Here is an 8,718-nt window from a genome sequence, read left to right on the forward strand (position 1 = left end):
ATATTTGCTGTAAGGTATATCAAATTTATGTGTGTAAGGTTTAACAAATGAAATGAGGAGTGAGATGCACTATCATTCACCAAATGTTCCTTGGAGAAGTGCTCGATTTTTCCATGTGGTTAGCCAATGGTTACCGTACCTGATCTGCAACCGGCGAACTCAGGGTTCGAATCCCGCTATAAGCATAGATGTTTTTGATTGTATTCAGGTAGGAGTTAAAACCGATAGCTCGGTGTTAGATCATATCTCATATCGTCTTGTTATTGGAGATCTCATGTCTCCAATAAACAGATCGTCTGAGGTCACTTGAAATTTGCATGTTTGCTTGAAAAATTATCCTACCGTCAATTTAACTTCCCAATTCAATGAGATAATTGGGGGATTCGTTTAATTATTTATATTTATACCTATCTGCTTGTGGAACATACTGTAATTTTTTTTCCTGAAGTGCAGCAGTCGTTGTTAAATGAATGCTATAACTGTTGTTCTTGTCTTTGGCATGTTATTTTTATCTGTCAACTGTATCTGCCTGTGTCATACATAGATAAAAGAGTTTCCATACCAGAAACCCTGGTTTTCTTAATTGTGTCTATACGAAACAGGCCAACACATACGCAATTAATAGACATATTAGACTAGCCCATACTTAGTTATTTTGGCCGTAATTCAAAAAAAGAAAACGACACAATAATTATTATAACAGTTGAGTTTTGCAATGCATCCGGGGCTGATTTAAAATTACCCCACATTGTTCAGAATTAAATCTTGATTTCTGTTTAGGGGACCGTGTGAAAGTTACTTCAATCGAAATCTTAGCTAAATATTAAGTGAAACGTTTCTTTATTTATTTGATTATTTATCTAAAGAACAATTTTGATAAGAAATCTGATAACACCGAAAAGCAAAATGAAAATTAGTGAAACCAAAACAAATGTGTTTTGCAAAGGAACAAACGAATGAACTGCATTTTATTCAATTAATGCACTTTATTATTGTTTCGAAAGCGTTGCGAAAAATCAAAGAAAATGTTCTTCGACTTGGTACTTTATAATTTAATATTGAAAATTTCTAAAAACAAAATACAGCCGCTTTCCACACACATTTAAAATCTGGAAACAGACCTGTGAACCCTTTGATATCACGATTTCTAACCACCCAGTCGAACTGAAAGCCACAACATTTGAGTGGATTATCTGAAAAAAAAAACCGCATTAAAATGATTTCAGTTATTTATGATGAGTACATCCAAGCTGATCTTAAATACTAAATAATGATGATATTCATAAAATTACATGTTCCTTTTCATGCCTTGATCTTTCTTCAAATGCCTGTAATTCCTTCCTTAAGATTCTTCAATTAGTCTAACGGTAGAACGTCTTAGAGAACCAAACTCTGTGGTCATTTGTGTTGTCCAATATTGTAATCGCTATTCAAAATAATCCCAGAAGTGTATGCCTGCGATTATTACTAGTTTTATTTTTATATTCAATAACAGAGGTTCACGGTCAAAGACTAACAAGAAACATAATGAAATCTTTGACTGTGAATTGCGCCTAATTCGAACCTCTTATTCAAAGGCTTAGGAATCAATCAGATATCATCGTCAAATGTGAGGGGGCCCTAAAAGTGCCGTTTTCTGGAGTTGAGATGGTGTTGTATCAGGGAGGCTCAGCTTTTCCAGATGCTTCATAAATGCTCTTGGTATTACTCCTAGCGCTCCTATGATAATTGGAACTGTAGCCTCTTTGTTTCAAAGTCGTGGGATTTCAATCTTCACATTTCTGTACTCGGTTCATTTTTCATGCAATTGTTCTTCTATTCTACTATCCCCTGGTAATGCTACATCAATAAACCATACGTGTTATTTTCGATTATAGTGATGTCTGGTGTATTAGGCTCTAGATGTCTATCTATCTGTCTAGACATCTAGAGCATAATATTTTGACATTTTAATTTTTAATAACTTTTTCAATTGTGTTCCCAATGGTTTTTGCAAGCTGGGAAATCATACTGCCTAAATATCTAATTTGATGGTCTACTGTCTCTTCTTTATCTCTGCACAGCCGGCATGATCCATTGTCATAAATTTTCGTGACATAAAGATGGACCATCTCTATCATGGTCCATCCCTATATTCAGTATAATATAGTCTATCCCTAGACAAGCATTTGACTTTCTTTCAGTTATTTAGACTGTGTTTTCTTTTCGACTTCTGAACACAGATTGTAATCTGCCTGAAGAATAGGTATTTGAATCATTCGTTTTTGCACACCTTTTTAATTTTACATCCATCTGTCTTTGCTGCCTGTTATGTTCCTAGAAGAGTCACATTTATCAAGGCCAATTAAATACAAATGATTTCAGTTACAATACAATAATGTCATACAACAAAAGCCTATTAACAATTAATTACACATATTAGATGTTTTTTTGATAACTTCACAACTGTTCATTAATTGAGAACCCGATTACAAATTGATACGTTCATTACTGTATGCGTGTTGGAGCATTGCTAGTTGTTGTTATCACGTTCTGTGGCATCACGTATGTTATATCCTAGGTCCGTGGCAGTTAAATTTTTGATGAAAGCAGACCATACATGACATAAAATTACGCCTGAATTTTTATTGGAATGTGTAGGGATTCTAAGCATTTGCAAGGCTTCTTTAAAGTTTCTTGTAAAACGGTTACGATCAATATATGAAATTTTTTATTTGTTGCCAAAGTAGTTGATCGCCAGTAGTGGTTGTGTGGAATGCCAGGTTTATGCTCACTCCTGATTTATGCTCACATCTTTTTTCGACGTCTTTTGCATATTCAGACATGCGGATATCTTCCGACCTTCTTGTCTGGCCTACATAACAAATGTCACAAGAGCAATAAATCTCATAGACGCCTGGTTTTTTCATGGGGTGATGGGGTTTTGGTGGAAATATGAATCTTGATATATTTTGTAAAATAAAAAAGAAGGTACAAAAAAAAAGATACAAAACGGAGCAACGTAGTCACTTTGTCTGAGACATTCTTGATGTAAGGCAATGTGATTGCATTTTTGAAATCTTGTTTAAGTAAGGGAGTTGCAGGGAGGTGTATTAAGAATTTTTCTAATCATCTGGGGTTCAAAAACATTAAGTACGAGGTTCTGTCTGAGGTAGTGAAGTTCTTCATTCCTTTTAATTGATGTGCTTGATATATTGTATATGCTCTGTCTCGTAAAGTTTTACATCACGAATGTCACAGACAAAGTGGCTGCTTGCGGCTTTTTTTATCTTTACAAAAAATATCAAAATTCCTACATCCACCAAAACTTACACAAAAATCCTGATTCAAACTATGTAAAGGCAAAATTAATTTCGTTAAAAAAAATTTAAAAATCTTGCCCGGTGTCGTGTATTTTAGAATATAATACATATATTAGATATTCTGAGTAACTGGGAAATTATACGCACAGTCTTCTTCTTCCTCTGCGCGTTTTTCCCGCTTCCATTGCAGGGTCGGCGTGTTACGTAGATATGACGTTTGTTAGTACAACCCCACAGCCGGCCTGTCGCCGAGTCTGCCACTGAGGGGTGAAATGTATTTTTTGACTGTAGCAGCGTGTGTTCACGGGGCCGGTTTCTTGTTTACGGGATGAAAAACCGCAGATAAACAGCTCAAATAAGTAGTCAAACTTCGGCACAGTTTTTAAATGACATTTGTAAAAACTCAGTGTTTTCATACTTTTTTCGAGTATGAAAACACTGAGTTCGAGCAATGGCTTCGGCAAGGCAACACATCAAGAAAGAGACCGTAGTTTAACTTGTGGTAAAGGAGTACAGGAGAAAGAGAGAGAGAGACTGCGGATTAAATATCATTCCTTCTAAGAGTAAGAATATTACGTCTGTAGATGTGTGAGAAATGAACTTATGAATACCAAACAATAGAAAGGAAAAGAAATGTAGAAAGACTAAAGATGTTGAATAGACTGAACTAATAGAACACTAATAGACAGAACTATTAAACAGCAAGGATGTTAAAAAAATCATTAATCCTAAATATATATAATTCTGTGAGCAGTGAATGGATTATTTGATGAAGGCACATTAGAAGAAGAAGAAGAAATAGTTTAGATTCTTTAACAAATACGTCTTAGTTTGACTTCCCCACTAGTACAACATAAATATTTTAGTGTTTACGAGAAATGATAAAGTTGTATAAAATTTCGAATGACATTTGATTTTCTCTAATAATTTAATAATACATACAGCGACAAAATACATATAAAGATATGTTCGAATCTCAACGCTTCTATAGACATAGGATACATCGGGAGGAATAGGGCTAACCACCTTATCCTTGTGTACGGTTGCAGTTAAATGAATAGAAAACTCTCGACACCGCAAGGTAAAAAGTGGGGGGGGGGGATATGTTCATATTAAACCTGAGATTTCAATACTCACTCATGGTGAAAAGTGACTTTAAACTCTTGAACATCTCGGAAACGAAATACATTAAGGAGATCAATCCGAAAGCTGTAAATATTCTAATGATGTAGCAATCTAGATTATGAAATTCTTATGAGAGATCGAACATCTGCCTTAGTTAGAGGCTGCATGACGTTTGTTTGATTTTGCTGATAATTGAAAACGTGATAAAGTCAGTTATTAGACTGGGATAATAGCTAAATCTAATATAGTTGATCATATCACTAAAATGCTGAATGAAGAATTGTAGTGATATTATTAATCCTAGACCGAAATAATTACATGGTAATAAAATTATTATTGACTTTTGATTAATGATTTTAATAAAAAAAAGCCCTTCCATAACGCAATCGAAAATACAACAGCTATCTCTGGTTGCTAAATTCTGGGTTTGAATCCATCTTAAAGCAATATTTATAAAGGCTAACTTCAACTACCTAGTCTTTATCAGATCAGATGAAAGATTCCATTCAGCCCACCTATTCCGGAATCATCTCAAGTTGATCTCCCTGAAAGAAGAAGAAAAAAAAAACACTTTGGAATGAAAGTATCGTGACATGGTAGAATATGGAGAATACTTAATTAACCTATGATAGCATAAATGAAGTTTATTTAAGCCAAATATCTTGACCATTGGACCTAATACGCCTAATACGTTAATCGAAGATTGAATGGAATGCTACTCAATTAAGCATAACGGTTCTCTGTTTTTCAGTGATACTGAATTTATTAAAATTAGTTAAAATTAATTAATCACATGGCCTCAATGAATAAAATGAGTATCTAAACCATAGTAGGAAAAAACAATTGGAAATATTGACCAGATATTTTTTGTGAATTGCCAGATTGAGTAGCCATTAGCATAATGGATGGCCAATACTACAATCAAAGAAAACAGAATCAAACAAACTCATCTCCAGATAGCTAGAAGAGGGAAATGAATGATATTTTGTCTGACGAATTGCCTAGTTGTTATATGTTCTCAGTGGAGTCCTGCACAGATATCATGATCATGACAAGGATTTTCCTAGATGTGCCATACAGATTTATTCTTTGAAGCTTCGATTATCTGGAATAAAATTCATGGTCTCCAATATCATCCTAATAAAAGAGGTCACAATTTTGACTCTGTCTTTTAAACTATAATGATACAAACTCAATTGGTTAGTGGTTGATGACGTCAGGATACACAAAAACGCAACGTCACACATAATCTATTTTTACTTATATTGTTTCGTAGAATTCTGTGAATCGGGAATAGTTCGAAATTAAAGTCATGTATATTTGCCACACGGAGAATGTTGATTGAATAATTTATTAATTTATAACCTGGATTTGCTTTGTGAGCCTGTGTAGCTTAGTGTAAGTGGTGGTTACACTTCTCAGTGCTAAACCGCCCAACGAAAGAGCATCACAAGTTCGATTCTAGTGGCCGACTAGAGGAACTTCTTCCAAGCCTTTTTTCGACCGGTTCTGAGTTTGTCGATCTCTGACAAGGGTAAGCGGGGTTTTTTTCCCGCAAACTCGGCTTTCTCTTCCCTTAAACTGAACATTTTCTCAACACTATTTTCAGACATTAAAAATATTGTGTTAGGGTTAGATGCCGCTTAATTAGTGATAGCTTTGGGCCAACTACCTTTGATTGGCTACCAGTGGAGATTGAACTGCCCATTCAGAGTCTAAAATTTAAAATTGAGATAGGGCTAAAATGGCCTCGCCTACTCCCTATAGGGGAAATAAAAGCGTTATCTGTTTTTTTTTTTTGATGACTCGTTTTGTGTACATTATACTACAGTTCGTCAGGAGAGTGAAACAAATATGATAAAATGAACAACAAAAAAAAGAAAAAAAGTGATACAACTCTTGAAGTTTATGAAGGACAAAATTTAGTGTGATGGTCTAACAGACCATACTCGATATAAGGGTGTCTATAATAACACTTTACAAGACAGAATTTTCCTCTGAAATGAGCGATTCGTTACTACTTTCAATGTGGTGAATACAAAAATGACAACAAATCAATGCTGTATTTCAATCTCCTGATTGCAAAATATATTGCATCGGCCAATCATACGCAACACACCCTAGGAGCTATTGCATCATAGGCTAGTGCAATGCAGTTGAGTCATGACATCTGTGTCGTACGATGAGGCAGCCATTAGTATAAAGTGAAGTCTCGTAGGGTGAACAAGTGTTAGTGCGACTTCCTGGGCTACACCCCATTTACTTCTGCATCATAAATACTACACAAGTGATCCCCGCTGTGTAAATCCAATAATAGTGCTGGATTTACGTACTTGTGTTAATAGTGCAAATGATGTTTGTTATATTTGAAGGGAAGTGACGTTTGCAGCCAGAAAAAAGGCCATCACATTGTTAATGAAAATGGCGTAACCGCTTAATTTCGAATGTAAGATCAGGGACTAGGACAAGGCCCCTTATATATTCTGCTGTGCATGTGCTAGAAATCTTCCGAAGTGACTGAAAAGTGGTAAAGTGTCGATGCCATTTGCTGTTCCTATGGTTTGCAGGCAGTCAAACAATGATGCAAATGATTGCTACTTTTGTACAGTACGACCTGTTTCCGGAGGCATCACCATGAAAAAGAAGTGGACAATAGTATACCCAAATATACCATCTGCTTTCCGACCAGTTCCGCACGGTGAAGGACTTTCCATTCCCAAATCTTCGAAATAATCAATGTGAACGGAGGCGAACCGCTATCAGATTCTCCTGAGCCTTCGGCTTCTAATGATGATCCATATGTCGGCCACAGTGCATCATTTCCGTCGCACATTCTCACTCACGAAGAACTGAACGATCTTGTATGCGACCTGGAGCTGTCCAGAGCCAAAGCAGAGTTACTGAAATCAAGACTTCTTCAATGGAATCTTCTCGATGAAAATGTCCGAGTGACTTCGTTTCGCGCTCGTTATGCGCCTTACTTCCGAAGCGAAGATGATCTTATGTTCCGCTATGATGTAGATCGCCTGATAAATGCCCTTCGAATCAAACATGACATAAACGGCAACTATTCATAGACTCATCGAAATTGAGTCTTAAGGCAGTGTTGTTGCATAATGGAAACCAGCTTTCATCCGTTCCAGTCGGACTCGCTGTCTAAAAGGGCTGTTGGACTGTCCTAATACCGCAAGTACGGCTGGCATCTCTATGGCGACTTTAAGGTAGTGATTGTTGATGGGTCTGCAGCTGGGATATACGACGTACTGCTGTTTTTTTTGTGTGCATGGGTCCCGAGCAAGGACTTTGCACTTGAAGAGAGACTGGCCTGCGAAGAAATCTCTGAAGGTTGGAGAGAAGAATGTGCAACAACCAGCAGAAATTGCAGAAAAAAAAATCTTCGTAAAAGCCATGGACCGGACTGGATCAGCTTTCAACTACCTAGCTGATAATCCCTAGACTCAGCGAAGCGAAAATTAAAGAGGAAGCTTTGGTTAGTCCTCAGATCTGAGAGCTCTTCATTCATGAGATGCTCGACAACCTGCTACAGTGATGAGAAAAAAGTTTGGGAAGCGTTTCATCTGGTGTCAACTAACTTCCTCGGAAATGTCAGGCAGAAAACTACAAGGAAATGGTTGAGGACTTGTTGTCTCTGTATCCTAAACCTGGCTGCAATATGTCCTTAAAAATACACTTGCTCCATCCTCAATTGGATTTCTTCCCCGACAACTGTGGCATGAACACAGTGAACGTTTCCATCAGGAAATTGCAACGATGGAGAAACGATACCAAGGAAAGTGGTCCACTTCCATGTTGGCTGACTACTGTTGGACTCTCGATAGAGATGATCCTGAGCATCTTATACGCGACAGGCAAAGCGACGCCAAAACTATAACCAGTTTTTCTGGGTTTTAAGCCATACGTTCATAACACCAGTTTCGATGAGCCCGGCGGTTGTTTATGGTGAATACGTACCAGCCACTGGCTTCCTTGCTTAGGGTCCACTTGAATTGAACCTTCTTAACGCTGTTAAGGGTGGAAAAGTTTCACCTATTGCTACGACAACCTCAAGAGATAGTTTGTGACAGAACATTGTAGAGATCTACCTTGCTGTTATAGTTGATAGCCATAGGACTACCTTGGCATGGTCACTGTCTCCTGAAACTGCATCGTGCCACCTTCACTTGCGATTGCCCGGTTTGAAATCGTCCAACTATTCGTATCTCAAAGAATCGTTTAAACTTGATGATGACTTATCATTCTGAAAGTACTAGAGATGGTAGACAATCCACTG

Source organism: Typopeltis vanoorti, chromosome 4 (assembly GCF_054136105.1).
Source record: "Typopeltis vanoorti isolate ZY-2024b chromosome 4, IOZ_Tvanoo_1.0, whole genome shotgun sequence".
Lineage (NCBI taxonomy): Eukaryota > Metazoa > Arthropoda > Arachnida > Uropygi > Thelyphonidae > Typopeltis > Typopeltis vanoorti.